The sequence below is a fragment of the Phalacrocorax carbo genome, chromosome 14 (genome assembly GCF_963921805.1).
Source record: "Phalacrocorax carbo chromosome 14, bPhaCar2.1, whole genome shotgun sequence".
Taxonomy (NCBI): Eukaryota; Metazoa; Chordata; class Aves; order Suliformes; family Phalacrocoracidae; genus Phalacrocorax; species Phalacrocorax carbo.
The window spans coordinates 12,330,408-12,358,015 of record NC_087526.1 but is presented as its reverse complement, the minus strand read 5'-3'; positions in this window follow the sequence as shown (position 1 = coordinate 12,358,015).

Genomic DNA, 27,608 nt, shown 5'->3' with positions numbered 1-27,608 from the left:
GAACATGGCTGTCTGTGAGTCAGGGCTGCTGTCTGGGTGTCGAGGGGAGACTCCAGCAAACACAGTGGCTGCCCTCCCAAGGAGCCAGCATCACCTCGGAAATGCGCTGGAGGAACAGACCAAAAAGATTACCTGGACCCAAACAGAGCAAAAGGGGCTCACGGGAGCTGCCGTGGGCAGTTCTCCCACGGTCAAAGCTGCGGTGCTATTTGGATGTGCGTGAGAAGCCTCCTGCTGCGGGTTGGAACATCCAGCACTGTATTTATTATAGAGCTGGTTAAAATATTCAGTTTGAAAGTTTGGGGATTGAATTAGTGAACTTCAGTGAAAAGTATGTAGATTTTTGTAAAGAAAGTGTTGCTGTTCTAAATTAAAAAAAAAAAAAATACATTTGCAGCGAGGGAGTCAGGAGCGACTCCGCTCCCGCTTTGTAGCAAAACACAGCGCAATGTTTTGTTTCTGACTAAAGCAAAATCATTACCGGAAAAATGTCGCTTATCAGGAAGTTTGCTGCAGGTTTTTGACTGTCCAGAAGTGATTTCTCCAGGGACAATCTGCTCCGTCATCCTTTGCTGGTGGCATTGGCAGATGTAGGCAGCCGCCCTGCCCTCGCTCCTGCCCGCTCTGCTGCCTGCCTTGCAGCTTGGTTTAGAGTCATAAAGGGTAAAAAAAATAGTGTAAGAAATGCCTGCAGGTCTCATCCTGCCTCTTCTGTTCCCTGTCAGAGCTACCAGACCCACTTTTTTGTCATCACCAGTAAAAAGGACCAGCCTCTGAGCCCATCAAAGCCCCAGTGCCAGTGCCAAGGCAGCTTTCACCAGTCAGATGTGGGGAGCCACGTCACACCAGTGTCATGCTCCTGCGGGGACAAAAGAGATAACCAGGGTTCAGCAGGAAATGTTTGCTTGGGGAGCAGCGTTGCTGTAAGTCCTGCCATACCTTAGTAGACAGACATATTTGGTGACAGTTTTAATTTGGGAAGTTGTCTGCAAAAATGGGAAAGGAATAAGGGAGGCTGGTTCCATTTTACTACATGTCTCTTTCCAAGAGGACATTTTTTATCAACTTTCCAATGTTAATGGTGAGGCAAGTTCTGAAAAATAATAATAATTATTTCTTTTCCCATTTGCACTCTTAAAACAAATAACTTCTAGGATAAGTTGATGAAATTAAATTAAATGAACAGGAAAAGTAGGGGCCAAATTTCTTTGAGTTTGGGTAATTGCTAATAAAATAACCAGAGAAAAAAAGCAAAATGGTCAGGAAAAGTGAAAGGACAGGCAGAGCCTTTCAAGAGTTAGGAAACTACTGACTGCCAAAAGAAAGGAACAAAGGGAAAACCAGACAGTGAATCATCATCACCAGTGTGTGCAAAACCCGACTGGGAATTCAGGCAGGCCCTCTTGTTTTGCTTCACCCATCCCTTCTATTCTTTTTGCAAGTTATTAACGCTTTTGCTCAGCAGCGGTTTAGATGTCCCAGAAGTGAGCTTCCTTTCCCTCAAGCTTACCTACAGCCATTTTTTCTCTCCCTGTAACCTTCCCCAATCTCCCTTCCACCCAAACCTCTTCTTGCTCTGCAAGGCAAGGAGGTGTTCTGGCTGACCAGGGCTCACAGAAACCAGCGGGAGTTTTTACCAACCTGACTGGCTCTGATTGACATTCTTACTGTAGCTTGAATTAGGACAAAGTTTTAAAGATGGAATTCAATATTTAAGAGTACATTAAAAAAAAAAAAAAGTAGGAGGGAAGAAAATGGGGAGGAGGAATAAAACAGATAAGGTCTCTCCTAACAGATGTATTGTGCCTCTAGATCTTTTAAAAGGGAGGGAGAGAGCTGGCAAAAGACATTGGCTGGCTGGCAGGCAGAAAGGAGAGTAGAAGAGAAAAATCCTTGGGGGTAACCTGTCTAAGAAGACAGGCACAATCTTTTCACCCTTTTTATTTTGGCAGGCTAGGATACAAATTGCAAGAAGCATTTCTGTTCTATTGATTGCATTTGCAGTGGGCTTGCCCAGCAATAGCAGACTAGCTGGGAGTTTAAGCATAGTAAATCAGAAACCACCAAGGCAAGAGAGATAAGAACCCAACACACTTCAGGACAGGTCAGAACTGGGTTTGTGGTGATGGCAAGTAAGTGCAAGTAGAGGATCAGTGCAGCACTGCAGCTGCACAATCAGCCCCAGCAAACCATCCAGGCACATAATCACCAGCCTCTGCTCAGCGACAGAACCTGCCCAACAGGCTCGGGGTGACCCAGTCCTGCAAAGCTGAGCATCTGCCATCAGACCCCACCGATGAGGTAAGGAGGAATCACAGCAGCAGCAGAAGAACCTGGAGGGGTAGAAAACACCAATTATCTCGCAGTCTGCCTTTCAGCACAGCCCGTTTAAACACCTGTAATTTTCTGAAGATGCAGACAGGTTACTGGACTCTTCAAAGGTACTGCTTCTGGCAAAAATGAACACCCCCCCCAAAAAAAAAAAAAAAAAAAAAGCCCAATTTTACTTTAAATTTAACCCTCTCTGGCAGGCATAGTATTTTTAGAAGCACTTAGTCCTACATTAATACTTCCTAGATGTGCTCAAACACCTCTGTTTTTGTATTGAGGCAAATTAGTGAAGACAGAGGCTCATAAATCCTCGCGAATTAGAGAACTAACTAAATGCCTGTGCGATGTATTTGGGCACAGAGCAATGGTGTGCAGGCCTGTGTTTTCCAGACACCCCAGCTGAGCTGTGCTTGCTGCAGGGGGCCAAGGAATGGCTCTCCCTTGCCCAGGCCCCATGCTGAGTCGGGCTCTGGGGAGCCCATGGCACAGACAGCCTCAGGTAGCACCAGGGCACAGTCCCATCGCCTTGCTTCCAACAACACCGCTGTCTTTGCTGGGACCAGCGTGCCAGGGCCCCGTCACAGCCCATCCTCCTTGCTGGTCCCTGCTTGCCCACAAGCGCTCCTGGGATGCAGATGGCCCAGAGTTCCTGTGCTCTTCCTGGTGGCAGAAATGGCACCACAACGAGGGATGTGTCCCCACGTAGTGGATGTGGGGGGAAGCTGCCTTTTTCCTTCATTGACTTTTGCTCCAGTCACAGAAGACTAGGATCTCGCAGTCCCAGCACTTCGTTCATAAACAGGCTTTAAGTCCTGGGCACGTTGTGACCCCAGGCTGCTTGGAAGAAGAAGGAAATAACAGAAGAAAGGCTGCTCTTGACTCTTCACATACTGACTGGTACCAAGTATCAGCATTGATCAGCAAGGAGTCCTGCTTCCATGAGCTACTCAGTCACATTTTCAGAGTATTCAAAAGTGCTTAACAGGCACACCCAATCTCACAGGTATTTGTTTCATGGCTCCTGATTCTTTACATCATTGCATCATTACTATAGTAAATAAAATAGTATGAGTAACTCTGCGGGTGAGCTTCTCCACACCAGCCAGCTCACTGAGGTCAGTGGAAGCTCTTGCAGGTGGAGTCAGCCAGGGGTGGCTTTGCTAGATACACTGGGCTCTAACAAGCCTGTTAAGAATTCAGATTATTCTAAGTAGTTTGCACAGCTATACTCAGGAATGAGTCAAACAATTAAAGTAAAAACCCTGAACTATTTTTTTCCTAATGAAGAACTTACTGTTTTAGGTTTTTAAGCCCCTGGCTAGGAACCTTCCTTATTCCTCTTCAGGGCTGGGTACAGCAGAGCCTCCGCTGACCGCACTGGCAGGTGTCTGCACATAAACTTCCATTTAGGCTCCAGTTTTTTACAGTCATAGGCTTAATCTCAGTTTCTCCCTGTAAAAACAACTTTTCTTTCTCTGAGAGAATACAATGAGGATAAAAAAAATACCCAAAAAAAGAAATTTACTTTTTCCCTTACAACTTCAGTTTGAAATACTGTTTTGGAGTGGAGAAGTCGCTGGAAAGGAAGTCCCACACTGAAACCACTGAAGTCCTGTAGGATTTGAGGGAGTGGGATTATTTGAGTAGTTTCTGTGGGTGTATGTTTTCCCTGTGCTCCCCTAAGAGCTGACTGACTCCCAGCATGTGCTGGCTCTGGGTGAGGAACGCAAGGGGAGGTTTGACTGACTGCTCCTCCACAATGCGCCTCTTTGTCTTTTCTTCTCTTACAGCTGTTTTTGTGAGTGTGGGTTTTGAGGGACTGTGTGTGTGGCTTTTGTGTGCAAGGAGATCGCAAAAAAAAAAGATTTAAAGGCCTGTGTTTGGGGGAAATCTAAACTCGGCCTCCACGTTTGCATGCTTTGAATTACACACCTAGATGCTTGCCCACTCACTTTGTGTTGGCTACAGTTTTGCTCAGGCAAAACCTCACATGGGAGTACTCAGACTGTCTGCATGTGCAAACTGGCGGATTAGCTACCTAACAATTGGTCCAAAAACATAGAATTGGCGATTTACAGGCTCAGCCAAAATAACAGGTCATATTCTCTGATGGAGGAACTTGGCATTGCATTACTGAAGTCAGAGGAGCTTTGCAGATTTACACCAGCTAAGGATTTGGGCATAGGTGTTTCCTGAGTGAGAAAAATCCAAAGGGAAAGAACTACTCCATTCAGTTTATTTTTACAGAGCAGAGTCTACAGAAATTGGTCACTTTGCCAGAGAAGCAGGAATCACCTCACGGGTGTTTGTGCATGAGCAATAACATCTTAAGGGAATTCACAAATTTGTCCTGTGACAAAATTCTACCATTCCTGCCAAGAAACAGGAACCACTGCAGTTTAATGTCCTTTTTCTTTTCCTAAACAGTGGTATAAATGGCATTTTTGTACTTGGAAACTTCAGGCCCATACTTTCACTGTACTAATTACAACTGCATTCACAGTTGCGGTAAATGGCCACGTCCCTCGTAATTGCACATGAAGCTACATGTAGCCTGCATGCGCTTTTCCGAACACTGTGGTGTCACTTGACTACCACAAGAAATGTGCTTCCTACGCACTTTGCTTGCTTGATTTTCTTTCTTAACTCATCGCACAATGTTGCAACTGTAGAGCAGCCTCTGGGCCTGCCTCATTTATTCAGGTCTACCGCCGTGGTGTCTCCCCTTCCCTCACGCTTCCCACCTTGCTTGGATAACTTGTAGGTGCAGCATGGGCTGCTGGGATGGAAATGCTTTAGCAGGACCCATGATCACTGGAATCTGAGACCTATATTTTCAATGTGTCTATAATGTTACTGTTACTCATTGCTTTGTTTCATTGGGTGTGTCGTATGCCATTTTCCCTTAATGAGGAGCTGTTACAAGGCAAGTTTATTCACCCTTGCTGGGTGTTGGAAGATCAAACCACATGGGGTGACAAGATTACAAACACTTTGCTGGAGGGCTGAAAATACTCTGGAATGAGATGAGAGATTTAACATGTTCGCAGAGCCGCAACTTGCCAGCGAGTGGAAGGTGGTATCGTTCCAGCGAGCATAGGAAACAATAACTGGGCAATGATGAGACGTGTAAGTTACAGGAAATATTAAAATTCAACAAAATCTCCTGTGACACCCAAGCCTCAAATAACGCTTCTAGGGATGGATTAATTATTCAGGCAGAAATCCGCACCCACCCAAGCTTGCTACCTGTGAGTCTGCCAAACCCAACCCAGCACTGCACCTTCAGATTCACAGCCACCCTTAAAACATTTGTATTATAACAGCACGGCTCTTTGGAGACACTACTACGAGGGATTGCAGTGTGATGTTGCAATGGGAACACCACTGCAAGTAAATCACTAGTTTGGCAGAAGATAATGAGGAGCTGTGTGCTACGAGCTCCTGAGAACATGGAGAGAAGAACCGGCTGCATGGGAAGATGAGTAGCCCTGAAGATGCCAGAGCAGAGGAAGCAGAAAACGAGTCAGCTTCATGAAAAAGCCAACAGGCTGTCCTTGGAGAAAGGCTACGAGGAGAAATGGGTCTTTGCAGAAGTTGCTCAGGACGTTACAACCCCAGCTTCTCTTAAGATTCCATTTCTGCAAATCCAAGAGAGGACTTCCTATCCAATAAAGAATATTAAAAAATAAAAATCCCTAATTTCTCTCTATTTGTGTGTCTTGCTTCAGACACACAAACTTTTTTATGTACAGTTAAACTGCTTCCTTTTTTTGGAGTTGAGACAAGATTTTCTCCAAGGTCAGAGGAGAAGGTACTCTATGCAGTTCTTTGCCTTCTTCTGCAGCATGGGCAGCTGTCAGCTTCTAAGGACTGCCTGTTTTGGTCATTTAACCTAAAAATTGATAGCTATTCAAGAGCCCCAGAGCATCAGTGAGAGCTCTCGCTGTCTCCTGCTGATCTATTACTGGCTTTTACTGAGTATCTTGTTACAGGTTGTTGAGAAGTTCTTGACTATGACTAAGACTGTGTGTACCGGAGACAGAAGTGGTGGAATAAAAATGCGCATCTGCCTGATGCTTCCTCATCTTGCCATAACATCCAGGCTCCCCAGAGTTTGTGGCACAGGTTTTTTAGTTTCAGCCCTGATCTGATCTCAGATAAGGAGGCTGAGTTGCCCTAAATGGTCTTACAGTGATTTGTGGTAGGAACACAATCAGTTGTTTTCTTACAACAACACAAGAACCATGACAACCTGGAAAGGGGAACTCGCATCGTCTGCACACAGAGGAGATTTCAACATCAGGCATAACCAAACTCTGGTGAGGAATGAAAGCCAGGGGGGCTGAAGGTCACAGACTTGTGCAAAGAGGTAAGAGAGAGACTAGAGAAGGTGGAAGTGGGTTTCTGAGTAATGAAAGGTTTAAACAAGCTGAGATGTCAGGGAGCAAAGATTACAAGGCGGGCGTGGGAGACTTCAGGATGATTTTACCTCAAACTGCAGGATAAAAACATGAGAGGGAACAAAATAAGAGGAAACGTTACCCAAGCTCTAGGGAAAAATAAACCCGAGATCCCTATAGCAGATTTAACCCCTGTGTCTCTAACAAACTTAGCCACACCTCTGCACTTTGGGGATGTTCAGCCATGAACCAGATTGCACCTTTGCCCTCTGGTTTTTTTCTTCTGGGGAAAAAAAGTGTGGAAAAGAATGAACTGGTAGGAGGGAAGTACTGTAAATCACCCCAGCAGAAGCAGAGGGTTGACATAATTTTCCACTTGTATCTTGTTGTTGATAAGAAGGTGATTTGCAAATCAAAAGACCCTAAGCAGAGATACTCCAAAGGCCTTCAGAAAAAAATTCCATGTACAGAGGCAAAGTTGTGGAACTGGGCCCTAAGTGGAATTAAAAATAGATCAAGTAATAGCATATAAGGGTGAGAAACCATTTAAGCAGCAGTGACAGTATTTTAGGGACATTTGTTGGCAAAACTAAATAGGACCACAAAAAAAGGAAACGCATGCACAGTCAATCACCTTAGAGCAATTATTTAATGAAGGGGACAGGATATTAGGAAGCGCTGGATGGGATAAAATCAGAGCAGGGGAGAATGGAGTGAAGAGGTGATGCCTGTTACCCAGAGATAAACAGAACACCGAAAAGAAGAGATCATGAGGGTATCTACGCAGCTGCAGAAAATCATCCTGCCAAGCAGTGTTTGTGGTGAGAGCAGGGAAAGTGTGTGTGTAGGAGTGCATGAGTGCGATGAATCATTTTCAGAAATCGTCAGAGTCCCGTGAGCAGCAGAACCAACGTAGACTTTGGACGTATAGCTCAAGACTGACTTGATTTTCTGATGTCTCAGGGGATGAGGTCATAGAGCAGGTTTAGTGGAAGCACTGACAAAATAATTTTCCTGAACCCAGACACCTATTTTCCTAAGACTTAACATCTTTGCATACACTGACACATGGGTTGAAACTGGGTAGGAGGTCCAAAACCTACTAGGGAGAAACTGATAGCCATGCAATGACGGCCACAGGCAGCCATGCACACGGTGTTAACGCTGTGAAACCAGGCTAGGAAAGAGTACTTGGGAGTCAGCTGCCTCCTGTGTGTTGCAATGGGATATTTTCATTCAATTATTAACAATCTGGTTAACAAAGGCACATGAAAATGTTGGCAAACTGTAACCCAGGCTAACATTCTATTATAATTTTTTTTAACTGCGTTTATCTAGTAAGCTACTATGAGCAAGCTGAAGGTGATGGGGCTCGCTCCCAGTTCCACCGCCCAGTGCCTTGTGGTCTTAGAGAGCTGCGTTATCCTTTAACCACGTTCGTTTGCCATGTGAAGTTTCAGCCTGCTGTAACTGGTGGTGGTACAATCAGCTCCATCTGTAATAAAATGGCAATTAAATGACTCTGGGAGGTTTTATTACCTGGTATATTTGAAACACTCGCAGATGTGTTAATGAAAGTACTGATCAAAGTTTTACTAGTGTTAATTATGTTTTCAGGCACTTCACTACTTCCTACTTTTCAGCAAGGGCCAGAAGGGGAGGCATCAAAGAGCTGCCACAATGGAGATTGTCCCCGTAACATCACCACCAGCAGCAGTCAGGAAGTCCTGCTAAAAACTCCATTTGCCTTTGGGAGAAAAACTTGTATTTCTAGGCTTGAACACTCTGAGTCAAGTCTGGATGTCTAAATGGAACTGCTGAATATTTTAAGACCAATCCAATGGTCCAAGTTTTTCTAAAGGCTTTTACATTCAGCTTCCATAAGCCAAAGAATCAAGGCCAATGCATTCTTATGTCCTGAGGAATGACCAAGAAAAATGTTTCTAGAAACTTCTAGAAAAAACACTTAGCACTGTGACTGAGCTCTGATGAAATTAACCTCAGAAAAGACTGAAAATGAGAGCTCTGTGTAGATTTGCCTGCTAATTATGCTATGAAATTGAATGGGGAATCTTAAATAAGCTCTAGACTTAAATATACATTTTCAAATCCATTATCATTACTTCTCATCTGCATGAAAGTAATACCCTAAATATAGAGTGTGCCAAACAATCGTAAAGGAAGGTAAAGTCATTGTCCAGGGAAATTCAGAATCAGGCAAATATAAGGGGGAGGAAAGGGGTAAAATAAGCAAGGAAATGAACATTACCATAGCAGGCAGATGGCTGAGCTGGGTAGAAAGGGATTTCTCTTCCTGCAGAATATTTGAGAATTTTAAAATGTTCCCAAACCACATTCATATGAAGCCAAATATTTTCAATGTGTTTTGCTGAAACTATTTTAAAAAGCAAATATCTAAACAGTTTGGTTTTCAGCAACATCAAAAATAATCCCCAAACTGAAAGAATAATTTGAAAACACTGGAAATAGCCAGAAGCTGGATTTCTCCTTTGTTTGTTTTTAAGTAAGTAGCTGGAAAGTTTTTCCAAAAGAATGGAAAAAGTGAAAATTATTTTTTTTTTCTTTCCAAAATATTTTGTGGGGAAATACTTGTGATTTTCTGCTCACCATACTTGAGAATCAAATTGTCAGAGCAGTAACCCTAGAGCCTGGGAGCTCCAAGCTGCAAGAGTGCATGATTCAGGAGATGTCACAGTTCATCATTTTGCAGAGGGGTAGTGAGACGTGACATTTGAGACTTGGGGATATGAACTACTGTTGACTCATATGTCCTGGAGGAGGAAAGGTGGGTCCCTCGCAGTGCTCCCACTTGCCCATGGGAGTGATCCCTGCAAGATGTCCTCAGCGGTTGCTAACACAGCCCACAAAGGAAGGCAGTTTGCTTAGCTGGTGCTTAATGCTTCTCCGGAGAGTATCAGGACACAGTTTTAAATCCTGTGTTCATCAACACGGGATTCAGCAGTTGTTCTGCACTTATGGAGACCCATCCTCTGGAGGATCGCTGCAAAGAAACCTTTCAATAGAAGGAAATTACCAAAAGAGCTCCTGGGAGCAGTGTGTGGGCGCTGCTGATGGTGCATACCTTCTCCCAGAAAATAATTTTCAGCTTTCTATTGCCTTGGCAGATCTTTTCTGGCTGTATCCAGGCCTCCACTGTCCATTAGCAACTTTGGCAACTCCAGGCTAGCGCAGTGCAATGTCCTGTACTTAAAACTAACTTTGAAGCTCCGTGCCAGGTTTCAAGCAAAGCAGTAGAATATATTTTTTTTTCATCTAAGTGTGGTCAGCCACGTGCCTTGCCTAGATCAAGAAAAGCCTCTCTTTTTTCCTGCAGGTGCACTGGGGAAAGGCCATGTGCCTTTTCACGCTTGCATGTATGGAAGGGCTGGCCCTATGCCTCTGCTGAGTGCCGTGTCTTTTCAACAGACACGAGGGCAAGCAAGGACAGGCACATAACAAGCAGGGGCACAGACAAGTAGACACCCAGAGAAGCAGAGCTGATGCATTTATCATTAGCTTGGGGTTAGTAACTGAGCACAAAATCTGAAGAACCACCCAGCTGTCAGACAATTACTCTTTTTTTTTATCTTGTCAGACGCCGGGAAAGTATTCTTCTTCGGTAATAAACAAAATAAAACTGCCTAAGAACCACTGGTTCCTGTAGTCTTACCTTTCCAAGTCACCCTTTTTAACTGGTCTATTTGGTGTGTCATTTGCAGAAAGAGTCAGGGCTTGGTCTTTAGAGAAATGAAGGAGTGAGATCACGGAGCTTCAGGAGAGGGCCTTTATGAACACAGGAGCATGACACTACCCTTCGGTTTCAGGCAATGTGGTTCCAGGGCTTAGCTCCAGGAAAGCCCAGGCTGTCTCAGCATCTTCTGCTAAGCTGGTCAGATACTCAACATCTTACCTCAAGACCAGAGCAGTCCTACCTCATCCTGGCAAGGCATTGCAGGCTAATGACGTGACTAATGCCTGTCAACTTTGACAACAGCACTTTGGTTTTAATTATTTTTTAGGATACCTCCCAGCACAATGGCACGTATTTATAGGCATTGCTGCCCTTTATTAAGGTAACCAAATGCCTTTTTGTGTTAAGACCCCATCTGCAGTAAATTACAACTTCACCAAACCTAGAATATTCAGCCTGAATTTTTTCCATACCGGTCAACTGCCAGCATAGAAAATTCGATTAATTAGCTGTTTCTCTGAGTATCTGAGCAAAGAATCTTACATACTTTGGTGATGAGCATAGGAACAGGAATAGAATAGAATAGAATAGAATAGAATAGAATAGAATAGAATAGAATAGAATAGAATAGAATAGAATAGAATAGAATAGAATAGAATAGAATAGAATAGAATAGAATAGAATAGAATAGAATAGAAGGGGAGCAAAACTATGGAAAGCCAATCTTTTACCTACAAAGGTTTGCAGGACAGAGGAACTTGTTAGCTGGTTTGGGACCAAGTGCTGGTTTGACTTGTTTAACAGCTTTGCTTCTACAGCAGGTAATGGACACTCACACAGAACAAAAATCTGCCCACAGTATAACTCCAGCTGGCAAGGAATATTTCTTCCATCCCTGCATCGTTTTCATTCAAATAAGCTGCTGCTAAGCTATGCCTAAAACGTATGAAAATGGCCAGAGGCACTTTATTGACAGTTATAGCAATTCTATAGGATTATTGAACCATCCTCAAAAATTTTAGAGAAACATAGCCACCAGGAGAGATGTATAGAGCAGCTCAAAGTGCAACATAATATGTATTCAACTCCAGTGCTGAAATGTCCCCCAGCCCATGAGGGACACTTGTAATGGGCACAGAGAATCCGATTGCTTTCCATATTTGTTGAAAAGGAAACAATCTCTTCATTTATTAATTTTTAGAAAATGTTATGACATTTGTATAAGGCGATATTGGTTTTGCAGCTATAGATCTTGCACAGACTGACTCCTGTGTTTAACTTTCTGTATTCTAAATAAGTCCATTGACTTTCATAAGCCTGCTTGTAAGTAAAGATAAGTTAGAGGATCAAAGCCCTATAAACTGTGTCATTAAATTTTAAGAAGTCAGAAGCTGCACATACTCTTCTCAGGCTGTACCAGAATCTCCCATGAGTGCTAATGAGACCAGTTCTCATGTCACTGTTCTCTGGACATCAGACGACACAGATTTTATTTTAGTCTTGATTGCACAGATGAAAATACGCAATAACTCATGAAAACCAGTGTAGATATATATGGTAGTCAAACTATAGCTGATAAAGTTCATGTTCATTTTGGGTACCTGTCTGAAGTTCATTTCTCATGCATCAGGTCTGTAAGGCTATTAGAGCTCGTTAGAATTGATCCTCCATGTATTTGTCAATAATTCCAGGAGCTAAAAAAGGCCTACACCAAGACTAAAAGACTGATCCAGCTCAGGAATATGTGGGAAAGATTACTTAAATTTTAGCCAGACTGACTCTTCCATACCTTGTAGAAGAGTTTTCCTGAAAATCAGGCAGGGTTTTACTGATAACAAGGTTTCATGAAGTAGGAAGTGAGAAAAGAGAAGCGGGGAGGACTTTGTCTGTCAAGAACCTTTTCAAGCCAGTGCAGAGATATGGGAGAGGAAGAGAGCAGAAGCATCATCCCAATCTTATTTTTAGCATTGCTTTTTTATCTTCAAAATAAACAAAAAATATAAGTTGCTTAATAACCCTCAGGACAAAGACTGTTTCAGCTGTTCCAGCAGAGGCTCTTTTGCTATACCTAAATGCAGAACAGAGAAGGATTTCCAGTCACTCCGGGACTGGATGAGACACTTTCCCCACCAGACACCCCTGACCCTAGTTTCTGCAGCAAAGAGACCCAGGCTCTGAGGGAGCCCTGATACGCCCCAGCCAGCATTGCCGGTGTGGGAGGCTGGGGGCCCAGACTGCAGGGCACACTTGGGAACACTTCTGCCCTGCAGCCTCCATGTGACGGTTCACAGTACGTGAAAAACAGCCTGTGTGGGAATCCTTGCTTCACTCCCAGGCTTTTTTGCAAGATATCTTCCAGGAGGACCAGCGACTGTGAGTCACCTCTGCAGTGTTTGGCTATCATCTCCTTGCAAATACAGGGCTTTCCCTGAAGTCTGCGTGCATTTCTGTGAAAGGGAGTTTTATCTGAATAAAGAAGCCAGAATCTGGAGGAAGATGAATGGGAAAGCAGTCACTGGAATGAACCCCTGCCACCATGCAGCAAATGCTGCTTTTCTGTACAAGACAGAGAGTAGCATCTAATGCAGGTTCCAGTTAGCACCAAAACCACAGGGGATACCTTTTGTTGGGGCAAACATCCTGGAAAGGTAGATAGTAAAACAAGCATATCCTGGGCAGGGGAGACGAATAAATCATTCATGAAAAGAATAGGAAGCATCATAGCCGGGGCAAAGAGAATGCTAATTTGCTTTGCAACCTGATCAAATGGAACGACTGGCCTTGAGGGATGCAGCCATTTTGGGGGCTGATTGCTAGAGTTAATACAGAGCATTAACTTTGCAGCTTTGCTCCAGGCAGAACTTGTCCCAAGTGATCTAAAACTTTCAATGCACTTATTCTATCAGAAGATGGGGGGGGGACGGGACTGCCTAATTAATGAGCTTCTTTTCAATATTAATATGCAGAAAAGTTTACTGCCTTAAAGGTGTGTCAATATATACATTTTTCTGGTCAAAGAAGCTTGCCTTTGGCTATTCAAAAAATATAAAAGCTATTAAAGTATACAGTGATTTAGGAAAAAAAAGGATCAAATTGCTGAAGTCTTTGGGGACAATTGCTACAGAATTTATGTCAAATGTCTCAATAAATTGTTATGCTAAAATGAGTAACCTAAAGTATTTTAGTAAAGATTTTTCACAAGGATTCACCTACTCCCTCCCACCCATCAAAGAATACTGTCAAGTGATTTCAGCCCAAGTGGAATCAAGAAAAAACAAATGCACAAACTCCTCCCAAACCTGTTGAGTTGCTCCTTACCCTGCTTAAGGACCTACAGGGACCCAGGAAGCATGGAGACCTTGTTGTGCGAGGCGTCACACCAGCACCAGCCAACACCCCTGGGTGCCTGCACACTGGGGCCTCCTCTCCAAGCAGGCTTGCTCATCAGTGTCGTGGTTTAGCCCCAGCCAGCAACCCAGCCCCATGCAGCCGCTCGCTCGCTCCCCCCTGGTGGGATGGGGGAGAGAATCGGAAGCGTAAAAGTGAGGCAACTCATGGGTTGAGATAAAGACAGTTTAACAGGTAAAGCAAAAGCTGCCCGCAGAAGCAAAGCAAAACAAGGAATTCATTCACTCCTTCTCACGGGCAGGAGGTGCTCAGCCATCCCCAGGACAGCAGGGCTCCGTCATGCGTAACGGTGACTTGGGAAGACAAACGCCATCACTCCCAATGTCCCCCCTTCCTCCTCCCCCCCCCAGCTCTACGTGCTGAGCATGACGCCATACGGCATGGAATATCCCATTGCCCAGGTGGGGTCACTGTCCTGGCTGTGCCCCCTCCCAGCTCCTTGTGCCCCTGGCAGAGCACGGGGAGCTGAAACAGTCCTTGACCAGTGTAAGCGCTACTCAGCAACAACTAAAACATCTCCGCATTATCACCGCTGTTTCCAGCAAAACTCCAGAACACAGCCCCGTACTAGCTACTACGAAGAAATGTAACTCTATCCCAGCTGAAACCAGGACAATCAGCCACATGGCAAACCCAAGCCCTGCCTCAGACCTGTGTCTGGAAGAGACCAAGTGCCACCAGACTGGTCCTTCCCCAGACATCCTCCAGTTGGTGCCTTCTGAGGCTGGCATGGCCCCACCATGCAAGAGCAAGGGCCAGCAGTGCAGGCAGACCTCATCTGAAGCTGTCTTCACTGCAGAGTGCAGCCTGTCCTCGGAGGCACTCCCCACCCTGCACCTTGCATCTGGGAGAAGCAAACAAGGATGGAGAAGAAAAAGTAACATCATTGCTTTCACTTTTACATATGTGAAACTGAGGTGTGAATGCAAGACAGATTTCCAGCACAATTTCCTTTTTATTTTTCTTGCCTAAAGAACTTCAAAAACAATTTTCTTCAAGTGATTTTTGTCAGAGGTTATATGGGAAGCCTCTGGAAAAGCCAAAGGCTAAGTGCTATGAACAAAGCCAATATTTTAACTGTATGACTATTCTTTGTCCCCAGTGGGTACCTGTATAAAAAGTTTGCCAAATTATCCTTCCCCTTCTTAAATTTCTCATAACATATCATGTTTTCCTTTCCTACCTGGCAAATCCTGCCATAAACCTCCACCAATGACTGCTTAACATGCTGCTCATAGCCTTGCAGGAAAGTAAAACTCTTCAGAGAGTCCTCCTAACCTGTCTAGACCCCAAAGTACTGCCTGCAGATACTGCAACAGACGTTCCAGGAAAGTAGATGGAAAGAAAGTCTCTTATCTTAATCAGCTCGATGAGCTGCTGGGGGAAAACAGCCGATGTCCATGGAGCAAGGCTGGAGTAAAGGGCAAGCAACTGTGGCAGCTGTGAGGTTATAAACAGCCCATGTGCCCCTTCTCAAAGTGGGGTGCTTGGGAAAGTTGGGTGGGTTTCTTGAGCACAGATCTTCTGGTCAGCAAACTCGTATTTTGAAAACATAGTGCCAGAACTTTTTTCTCAGTGTAGGTGATTATTATATTTCAGGTGAGGGGCTTTAATAAGGAAGAGTTAGGTGGTTGCTATGGGTTGATAGAAGAGTAGCAGGGTACAGAGAGTCTTCAGGCTCCTTTTGTTTCCTGCTTGCAGGGGCTGAGATAAAGATGGGAGAGAAAGTCAGGAAAAGGAAGAATTGTGAAATATGCCTGTTCTTTCTTCCTTGGCTTCCTGTAGTTTTGAGGCAGATCTCCATAATACAGGACATAAGTAGCTGTTCAATGTAGGATCAGTATAGTTAAAAAAAGTCATGCTTTATAGATTTTATTTGAGCTCAATAAATATACAGATTTGGGGATTTTTGCATGATATTTTGATCTCAGTGAATTATATTCCAGCTGGGTTGCTGCCACCCCTTTAATAAGTGGTGTTGGAGGCCCTACATAAACAGCAGCTAGTAAAAGTGGGGAGGAAGAATGCAAACTCTGACATCCCTCTTCCAAAGTAGGTCAAGCTCCTCCAAAGTCTCAGCAGCATCTTTCCTCCTGTAGTAGCAGACACCTGTGCAGGGTGAAGAGTTAGTGCCTTATCTGCTCACTGCTGAGGACAGGTCTAGCTCTTGCAATGGGTGATGTGTGAGGCAATTCAATGGCTTCATTTGCGTATACCGCAGAACAGCGCTGCATGGCCTAACTGATGAGCACAGCTCAGGAGTGAGGGCTCTGGCAGGACAGACTAAGACCTGCAAAGGACTGAGAAGTTGCTACAGCAGATGCCTTACATCTGGTACAAACCTATCCTGGGCTCACTTGCAAAATCCTAAACTGCCTGCAGAAAAGTGAAATGAAGCTGTTCATCCCAGGATCAGTGCATAACAGAGAAATGCATGGAGAAAAAGGCTTGAACCTCGCAAGGTTTCAGAGGCTGTGCCCTAGCTGTCCTGTATGCAGCTGCAGCTGCATTCAGGTGCCTTCTAGTCCCTGTTTGGCAGCATGACTGTTCACACATGTACCACCCCACGGCGAGAGGAACCGATGTTGGGCTCTCCCGTGAGCTCTGACTAGGTGCCAGGTGTTTGGGACGCTAAGTTGCTTTATCTGTACAGCTTAGAAAAACTCCTCTACACATGGGCATTTTAGGACTAGGAACATCTCTAGGTGCCAGGTCTAGTGGAGTCCTAATTCTCAGCTGACATCTAAGGTGCTGCAGTCATATTACTAATAAACCAGCTAAAACAGGAAAGGAGGCCTTTACCTGCTACCAGCTCCTGTAATAACGTGTCCTAAGTGCGCTTTCTTGCTCTTTCAAGTCATGCACACACAAGTTACTTTTCAAAGTGGTCTCTTGTCTGAGCCTCACAAACTTGTTTTACTTACAACGTGTCTTAGATTCTAGCAAGGACTGCCAGAGGGGAAGCAGTGTTACACTGGATTGCACCACAGAAACCACCCAACTTAAGTGGATTACTCTTTTTGCCACGGCCTGACTTGCTTATGCAGGTTTACTTTGTTATCAAATGTCTATTACAACACAGGAAAAAATACTGAGCTGAGCAAGGCCTGTTCTGTGATCTGGATTATCCATTCTCTGCTTCCTCACGGGAGCTTTAAGGAAAGATTCTTCTGTATTGGCCAAAAAAATCCTTGTCCTGAAAAGCCTAACTATGGGAGAAGGGTCTGGCAGCATCTGCCTTTACAGTTTGCTTCTCGGTGGCCTGGAGCAGCTTGAAAGATGCTTTTAGTCCTTCAGTTGGTAAAACCTCAGATATGATAAATCTGATTGCTGACATGCAGGCTGTTAGGATCCCTCCAATTCCTTTCTTAACCTGTCAGCTGTATTTTGCTTCTGCTGGATTTCACTTCAGAATTTGAATTTTTAGAATAGAGTTAGCACACAGTCTGTTTGCAAGGGATGAGCTGGGATTCAAGGAAGTTCCCTTTAATCCTGTCTGCTGGGTGTGGGTTTTCTCCAAATCTCATTTCCTACTGTAAGTCTGAACGGCCTCTGACTCCAGTTAGCGTAACACAATAAAAACAGAGGGCTGAGTTTCAGAGGATGTGTTTCAGCGGCAAAGGCATCACAGGACTATGTTGGGCAAAGGATTCCTATCTCCCCTGCCTCCACACCTCCCTGCCCCTCCAAGAATTAGGATTTTAGCTCCTCAAACAGAAGTTTTTTGAAAAGCAGTGTAAGGGCTCTTCTCTTCTGCTCTTAGGGTTCACTATTTTCAGGTATTTGCCACATCCATGCAGGCTGGAAACCTTCTTCTCTTAATTAATGCTGAAACTATGGTATGTACGTAAGACTCCAAGGTCTAGGATTTTAAGGAAAATACCAAGTGTCATGAGACTCCTCATAAAATCATGACAGTTAGATAGCTGGATACACAAAGAGCAGTCTTGTACTTTTTTTTCTCTAAAGTTACTTCTGTTTTAGACTAAGGAATCCTAGAAAGAAAAAGAGCAAAGTGCCCACAAAAGATCCTTGTGTCATGCAGCAAACTTCCTGGAATAAAACTACCAGCTCTGTTCCCCTAAAAAGAGGTAGCTTTTGAAGATGTAGTCTATCAGACAATACGCCAGTTTGTAAAGGTATTAGAAACACTTGTTGGAGAAGCCAGAAGCTGCCAGTGGAAAACTGAGGTTTTAAAATGTGAAGGATCAAAATACATCAACTTTAAACTACTTTCTATACCACTTCAGACAAATAAAGGAACCCTTAAAAAGAGGGTAAAATCAAACAAGGAATCCAGGCTGTGACTGGTTGTCCTCCAGTAATTCTGAAACCTGGCTAAATTTAGAAAAAGAGGCCCTGAAACTTCTCCTGAACAGAACTGGTGTTTGTAACTTGAAATGGTGATGAGAGTTTCACTTTTCATTACAACCAGATTATTCAGGTTTCTTCAGCACTGGTGTGTCAAGGAATTTAAACCACTGTTTAAAAAAACTGTGATTTTGTAAACTGTGAAATGACTGTGGTAGCAAGGTCTGCACGTGCTAGCGAGGAGCAAGGACTCTCCCTGCGCAGGGACCTGCAACCATTCATCCCCATCAGTGGATTATAGCAGGTGACCATGCAGATGAAAAGTGGGGATATTGTCCTATTTGTTCTCATTTCCAGGGCTACGCTCCTCCATTAACGAGAAATGCGTGGAGAGCTCTTAAATTGGCTTTGGGTTTTTTCATTAACAGTTTTTTCAACATCATAGATCTCTGTGGCCAACGTAATCCCAGTCATCCTGCTCCTCTGATTGCTGGGACTGATCTAGAGACGAGGTCCCAAGGAGCCAACAGTCTTTGCAAGGTGTTTCTTTAAGGAAAAGAGCTGTTAACCCAAATTACTTGGCAGCTCTAAGAAATTCTAGGTGATTTTTGCAGTGCAGTCAGTCACTCTCAGCCCCCGTGGCTGCACTAGTTGCTCTGAATAACTACAGTAGCTCTGATCATGAATTACTGTGATTTGTCAGCTGTAATATAAGCCCAGCTAGGGTTTTGATGCTTTTGCCAGCAACATGTGAAAGAAAATATTTGAGTGAAGCTGTCTAAGCCAGGTTGGGTAAAGAAAAGGGGAGGTAAAAAGCCAACCTGACCTGCCCAGATTTATTTCATGGAGTGGTGAAACCAGTCCACTGCCTGGATTTAAGATCAGTGGATATGTTTAATCTGCCTGAATAACTCCTGACGGGTGCTGGGCTTCTTTCCCCTGGAAATCATAATCCAATCCTGCATACCATCTAAATAATGCAATAACCTATTATAATATCTGTTTTCTTGGAACAATTACACATAACACTGTGAAAAAAAGAGCACATCTCTGAAAACAAAAACATCCTTCTGACAAAAATTGCTACAGTTTGGACAGTGAGAATTTTTTTCACTGTAGGAGAACAGAGCAATACCGCGTGGAGCAAGAGGCAGGGAATCCACGCTGGTTCCCAAGTTTCAGACCCAGCTCTCTGCTGAACTGCGCAGAAACTGGAAACAGCTATCAATAACCCTTCCTAGGTTACTTCTGGAAAAACTGAACAAGGTTTCCTGGGTCCAAGTGGGCATTCTTGAAGTTCTTTGAGCTTATCTAGTGAAAAACGTCAGGTGGCTGCAAAGGCAGTGGTAATGATGTTTATTACTACTACATGTATAACTATATAGAGAGCTATATACATACATAGCTAAATATATAATTATATAGAGAGTTATATATATGCAGTTATATATATAGTTACATATATTTTTTCAATAACGCAGGAGTTAAGAAAATTCCTGTTGAAAGTTCTCATCTTGTAGTGAGACCTTGGAGGAGGACGACCACATTTACCTGTGTGCCTCACAAGAGCCTATCGCAGCATTGGGTCTGGTTTTTTTAATGGACTCTTTTATAAACCTGTGTCCTCTAGTAAGAATTTGAAAGGACAGTACTTCAGTGTGCATTTAGTTGAGCTTTTCTTCCTCCTGCATCTGCATATGCTCTGTGACAAGCAAGCACACTGAAGGTTAATTGTTACTCTAGGATATTATGTTCCTTCTCTCTCCTGTTAATTTTGGGGGCAGGGTGGAGAAAGGAAATCCCTGATACTTGGACCTTGCTGGAAATGTCTTGATGGTTGCTTAAAACAAATGTTTGTCTTAAAAGGGAAAAAATAAACCAAACCACACAACAAAGTTATTTCTCCTTTACAAAATAGTTGCATAAAAAAAGGCAAAAAATTTTACCTGCTGCTTTTGGTGTTCCTGTAGCCGAGAGAACAGGTCTGAATAAGGAACATCTATTACTTTTTGTTTGCTTGTTTTAACATTAGCAGAAGCTTTATTCCTTTACCCCCTATCAATGTCAAAGTTTCTCTGTGGCTTAAACTCCTGTCTAACAAGATCAGAATTAGCCTGGGTAACTCCAAGGATGCAGGGGAAATAAGTGAACAAAAGAGGTCTTGTATCTTCCAACTCTTTTTCTGATTCTCTTGAGCAGAGGAGAAGCCCGTATTCTTCATACTGCCTGCAAACCTTTCCAGAGGGAAGGGAAGAGTAGGAGACACGGGAGTGAGAAGAGGAGAAGGCAGGGGAGTGATCTGGCAGGAGCTCCAGGCTGGCCCGCGACCCTGAGCCGAATGCCTGGCTGCCTCGTCCGCCGGCGCTGGGGGACCCAAATAATGCAGCAGTTTGGGGTTTTATTTGAAGATCTCCAAGAGTACTTCCTGCACGGGCTGTGGAGGAGGCAATCCATTTCCAGCCCAGCTTAAATGGATCAGCGAGGCAAGTGCAGCCAAAGTCCCGACGCCAGCTGTGGGACCTCACAGCGCTCCTGGAGGAGGCAGAGCCATTAGGCTCACATTAAGTGACTGATGAACCGCCTGCGAGCGCCTGGCGGGTTTGTTTCGAGCCCCATCCTTCTAATTCTAGCTTCTCTTTTGTCCATGAGAACCACGGGGGAGAGAACACATGAGGGTTTCTACCCAATTACACCTCTCTTTATGGGTATAAGAACCTGGGGAGCTGCTCGATACCTAGCTGAGGTAGAGGGAATATTTAGCATCTAAGAAGATTTATGTCTGTGACCTTCTGGATGTAAGGTGGCAGAGCAACCCATGCTGTGCTACATCTAATGTGCATATTCATGGCTCGTTTACTCATGAAAGAAATGACTGGATTAGGGATGGTTTGAAGGACACTGATCATGGAGTTGAAGTACACTCAAGTTGCTCACAAATTAGAACTCTATCGTTTTTCATAATAAATTGGTAACCATTGTAAATCCTTGCGCATTGGTGTTGTTATTGGAAATACTATGTTGTATTTTATTGGATTGGAAACATTTCACAGCTATCAACCCGTCAATTATTTTAGCACAACACAAGGTTTCTCACGATGATAGATGATGATTCTAAATAATTTTTATAAAGTATTTCTACTTATCGTGGTGTCAGGAAGCCTGTCTGCCTGTGAAATATTGTGATTTTTGAAGCACTCACCTGGTAACACTCCTTAATTGTGTAACATTAATCTATGTGTCAATCAAATACTTGCAAGCTAATATATGGATTTTTTTTTCCTGAGGTTTTTGGGGGGGGGGTGTGGAAATTAAGATCATAGAAAACTGTTGGCAGCATATGAAGGAAGAAGCAATGCCAGACTTGTAACCAATCATGAAAATGCATGTTATGAAGAATAAAGATGAACCCTCTTCACTCTACCTTTATTCGGAATGAAGACGTCTTCCAGCAACATGTTTTTCTTTTCTCTTTCTTTCTCCCCACTTCTAACACATTGAGTGAAAACAAAAAAGCCCAGTTTTACATGTCCTGAGCAGATTCAAACATCTGTGAATAAATAAGGTGCTACACATTAGATACCTGCTATTTAAGTTTCAAAGTCCTTTTCAGAGATTAGTAGAAGACATTATTTCACCTCACAGAAATTAAAATTAATTCACATGGTGGCTGCTTTAACCAAAGTCACGCAGTGAGTTAGAAGCGGAGATGGGTCTGGTATCCTACGCACTTGACCTTCCAAAATATCTGGGAGGTCAAGTACGCCAAAAGTTACTACCTCTGACCGAAGAGTGTTGACCACTTTTGCATTCATCCGGAAGGGCTGAGAGGGAAGGGGAGACTTGCAAGGACCACAGCATAGAGCAAGTTGTCTGCTTGGGTGACACTGCTCCTTCATCCCTGGCCAGGAAGGGTCACACCAGAGGGGACAGTCTGTGACCGCCCCGGTGCTGGGGTTATTAGCCTTCCTGCACCCTGATCTTTCTCTGAACCTGTGCCAGCACGTAATCCTCCACCAGCAGGGATTAAATCCTGCCTCAGGTGCATGCTCAACCACAGCTTTCTCCTGCTGCTGCTACTCCTCTTGGCATCAAGTGGTTTGGGGCAACAGTCCCATTTACCCGCTTTCTGCTCTTGGGGTGGAATAAGAAAGGCCAAAAAATTGCAAAGGTGCACCCAGTCCAGTCCTACAAAACCAAGTAATTTAAAGCGTGATGTGCTGGATCTACAAGCGTACCTGTGTCAGGAGGTTTCCAGTTTCCATCACAGTGTGACCCAGGAGGCCAATTCTGCCACTGATCCTGAGGGGTTTGCGTCTGACAGCACTGACCAGTCTGAATACCTGTGGCAGGGTTGGACCCTAGGTGGTCTGGTACTCAGACTTATTTATACACCATGCAGCCTTTTCCAGCCATTAAACTGATTTTATATGTGCAAGCCTGTTTCAGCAATTAGAGCAAAAAATCTTTATAGCTCTTTTGGTTTGAATTGGGCTGGTTTCAAACCCAGGTACTAAAATGGATAAAATTATCTCAAAAAGCAAAGGAATTACACTGTACTCTGAGCTCCTCTGCATCATGTTATGAAAGACACAAAGATAATATTTGTATAAATTAAAGCTATTGGAGACGTATGGTATTTCAGTTTCTGCTTCATTAAGTTGTCCTCCAGCCCTGAACATCCCTAGATCTATTCTGCAGCACTTTTCTATTTTAAATTTAATCTACCCTGCTGCAGAATGAAAGCTTAAAAGGATATTGCCTCTTTAAATTACATGTGGAAAAAAATAACAATGGTGGAATTCTTGCTGAAGTGAATGCAATCTATTATATAAGTTCTAGAATTCATAATATTTTCATAAGTCCGTTAGCCTCCCTGCTAGTTCAGCAGTATATTTCTTCACTGTTTCACTATCACCACAATTACATTTTTTTTCATTGATTGTAAGACCAGAAGAAACCACTGTGACCATCTAATCTGATTTCACATGTCTAATAGACCATAGGACATGCCTGGATTAATTCCTAATTTGATTAAAATGACTTTTGGAAAAATATCCGATATTTTCCCTACAATTTCCAAGCAATAGAATATACCTTTGCAACTCTTCATGAGTCACGAATTATTTTAGCTTTACCATTACAATAAAGTGCCCTCTGTTTTGAGTCTGGAATTTAATCTTCCTCTGATTTGCAGATATTGGATCCTTCCTCTGTGGGATTTTTATTTTTTCTGTGGACTTGATGGCAACCAAATCATCACTGAAGCTTCTAATTGGTGGTGAAAATACCAGGACACTGATGTTTTCACTATAATCCTCATAACTTTTCTATGAGTCCTACCAGCAGCTAAACAACCGTGCTACCTGGTAAGAAATAAAACAATGATTTAAATCATGCTCTCATGGGGATTATCTATCCCATTCAATCCTATATTGGCATCTGCCTCCCTGTCACATACAGAATTTTCTCCCAAGGGTGGGCATCCAAAGCTCTCCTTTCAGAGGCCCCAGCTCTGGCTGCCTTCCTGGGAGGCAAGAGACAGGGATTGGGTTGGCTACTGCACCCAAAGGTGCAAGCACCCATTCCCAGAGGTGCCTGGCACTGTTACTTTCCTGCTCTGCGCTATCAAAGCTGTTCTGCTTTGTCCTGAATAACTTGGCCCAGAGGGAAGGAAAGAGGTTGCAAGCACGCATGTATAGGAGAATGGGCAGGATGCTACGTACAGACTCAGTACATAAATCCTCCTGCAGCGTCGGGTAGATCTGATGGGAGAGCTCTGAGAACACCTTAGCAAACTGAGCCTTAAGCCAGGAGAGGCAGAATAATATCTCATTTTCATGTATGTGAATTAGACCTAAGCTTGAGATAGGCAGCAAGCTGCTTCTGGCCGTCCCAGGAGCAGAACTTCAGAGGCCTCGAGAACTTTACTGCTAATATTGCAGGTGCCTCCAGCCTGTAAGCTTGAGGAACAGACTGGTGGGGATTTTGAGGACCTAAACAGAAGACTTAATGTTCCTAGTTTCCATAATAGGTGTTCAACTTCTTGTGTGTTTCTGGGTCATCAGGTCCTTGAAGGGCAGGGGGTGGGGTGTATTGCAAAACATCTTGAAGCCGTTGTCCTGCTGGTAGGCTAGAGTTGCTTTGGAGATGGGTAAGTTCCTAGAAACAGAATTAGCAGAATGTGGGTGGAACAGATACCCAGAGAGGTGGTGGGATCTCCACCCATGGAGGTTTTCAAGACTTCTTGAGGCAAAGCCATGGCTGACCTGATCTAGTGTTGGCAACAATCCTGCTTTGAGTGGGAGGTTGGATGAGAGACTTCCAGCGCTCCTTTCCAGCCAACACTTCTATCGTGTGGGTGCATGGAGGGACGTGGTCAGGGAGGGTTGTCTGTAGTCATCTTGGAGTCATCAGCAGGTTCCCTAATGGGAAGCAGCTCCTCCCGCACTCCAGCTACGAGAGAGGGCTCTTGTGGGCGTTCTCAGTGAGAGCGCCCTGGGAAATGGCAAGTGCAGTCCGGAGAGGAAGAATTAAGCTGTGTCACCGAGAACAGCAATTAAAGAAACCAACCGAGACTTCAAGGAAAAAGCATGGATCTATAGAGTACATTAGTTAATTAAAACAGAACCATCCTCTTCAGGCCTTTTTCATTCACAGAAATCTTCTGTTTCCTGCTAGAGGCGTACTGAACTGGTGACAGTAGCTCAAGACAACTGTGGTTGCTTTTGGAATGAAGTAGTTCAGAAGAAGAACAAACACACCCCTTCCCTGGAGTCCCAAGTTCTTGGCTGGAGGAGCTTTCAGCCCTGCTGTACTGCGTGTTCAGGGTGGAGCAAAGTGATTCAAGCAAAGGCAGATACTGATTATAGCTTAATTGCTGCTGCAGTGTATCTCTTCCCTGTGTTCGGCTATCTCCTGGCAGAAGGCACCTCACCCCTCTTGGAAGCTGGGGCAAAACTCTAGCCCCAACAAAGTCCAATGGCCAAATTCCCACGGACTCTGTTCTCCCAGGAATGTCACCATGTTTTATGCACATCAGGGACTCCATTCCGTTTCTTCTGCATCCCCTTTGGATCACAGTTGCGGGTTCCCTCACCACATCCATTTGCTGGTCGGTTCAGGCCCCTCGGTGAATGGGGCCCTTCTCTCACAGCTAATGCTTGTAAAAAGGAGTACGTGATGGGGGCACTGCAGTAGGCTTTGGGTATATTGCTGCTAGAGCTGATGGGTAACAAGGCAAAAAGCTACAAAAAGCTTTACATTCAAAGGGTTAGGATTTTTTTTAATTGGGGGAGGGTTTTTTCCCCCGCATAGTGAAAAAGGCCTTTTCCTCACCATAACCAAGAAAGGAGGCTGCAGCACTTGGCAAACAAACTTCTATTAAGTGCATTTGCTGGAAATGTTTATACTTTGCTCTTGACAACTATCTTGAATATACTGAGTGTTGCACTGTGCTCTAGCTTGCATAATTCTGACATGGGAGCAAAGTCCTATGGGGGAGGTGATAGTGTCTTTCCTTGGGACTTTTTTTCTTTTTAATACCTGTCACTTGTTGTAATCAGAGGTAATATCTTGTTTCAGAAAATATTCTCCTGCTCTCCAGGGATTTTCTCTCTCCTCTGGCTGACTTGAGCAGCAGGAGGTGGAGAACATCTTTGCAGGGAGTCAAGAGGAGGGGGGAACTCCGTAAGAACAGGGAAATCACTGCTACCTACCATGCAGGCTGGCAGATGTCTAACAAGGGGTTCTCTGCCTTCCTCCAAAACTCCCCTTCTACAGCATGTTGCCTGGAAACCCTCTGCTTCTTCCCCTTTCACATTTAATTACTGCAAATTGCTGAAAACTTTATCTAAACTCCTATCAGGCAGACAAATCCCTGTTTGATTAGGGCAGATAAATGGACCTAAGTGATTCCAAAAGCTGATCTCCGCTTGCTTTGGATTTTGGGAGGGTTTTTTTCCCTTAGAGTCGGGATTCAACCCAGCATTTCCCAAGATGAGTTACAGAAATCTGGGCTAATTCAGGAAGGCCCTTGCCCCCTGATTTTGTATATGACTAGAAGATAAGAAAGGAGGTAGACAGACATTAGCATGAAAGACTGGTTAAATGAATCTGAGTGGGTACTCTCACCTCTAGGGGAATGGATGGCAGCTAAACAGATGGTGGTTGTTCACTAGCCCCTGTGAAACGATGCTAGTGGTGGGGTTATCCCTGCAGATGGGTGTCCCTGTTACAGCTTGACTTCCCATCTGGAATCCTCCATCGAAAGGCAACGAAATGCAACCCGTATGGGTAAGGATTTACTCTTTGCCCCCAGCTTCTGTCTTTACTGGCTGGAGGTAGGAATGACGTCTTGCGTGGGGAGAGAGCTGGAGGGCAATAACCCGTCATCTTGGTGCCATGCTAATTCTGTGGTTAAATAAGAGGGTGTCACACGGTGGTGGTGTCAGTGCTGGCATAGCTCCCTGACACCGAGGTTGCATCCACACAGGTGTGGCTTCACGCAAGTCCTGTTCCCAGCCCAGAACCTGCAGCCCTGCACCCGTTTCCTACAGAGAGCAGGAGACGTGCAGGTGCCTCCCAGTGCAAAGATCCTCCCCACAAAAAGGGGAACACCTATGACAGCAAGAGCAAAACGCAAGGTGTATTTGAAAACCTCCCTTCCCACCCACCCACACAAGGGAGTCAAATGAGCAGATGAAAGTGGACAGGGGCCTGAGCCACGGAGTTTGTTTCTGGGTCTCTTTTATGAGAGAGTTTCATCGAGGACCATGAGACACAAGCCCTTGGCATCATTTGCAGGCTGCCTCCTAAGGAGGGAGCTGGGGGTCTCCAGGTTGGAGAACAGGCTGCATTGTGAAGCTGTTGGAAATAATTCACTCTGTCGTGACTGCAGTCTCCCATATACAGAGCCAGGACAAAGCAGAAAGACTAAATCACCCAGACTTTCAAGCAAGAATAGACTCCCCCAGGACAAGAATGCAGGCAAACCTGACCCGAGGGCTAGTGGCCCTCAGGGCTTGTTTTTATTATTATTTTTGTCCTCTGACAAATGCCTGGCTGCTGATTCTGCCACTACCCAGTTTTCATTGCCTCTGCAAAGGGCAATGAGCTACAGAGGCACCAAAGAGTTAACCCACGCTGCAGACAAGGCAGGGAACAGCACACCCGAGTCAGGATTTTCTCCCCTGCTTGTGAAAATCCCTGCTCCCATATAGTTTTGCACACTAGTGGCTATCACAGGTTATTTGTCTGGCAGTGAATCGGAGGGAGTCTGTGTAAACCTCCATGCAACTGACTTTAATTACCTGCCAAACCTGCACCAAGGCATAAGCCCACATACTGTATGTGACATTACCAGTAGAGCAAGTACTGGAATGCAGGGGCTAGAATAATTTGACAGCTAACATAAAGCACTGTGATTTATATTTTGGTTATATTGA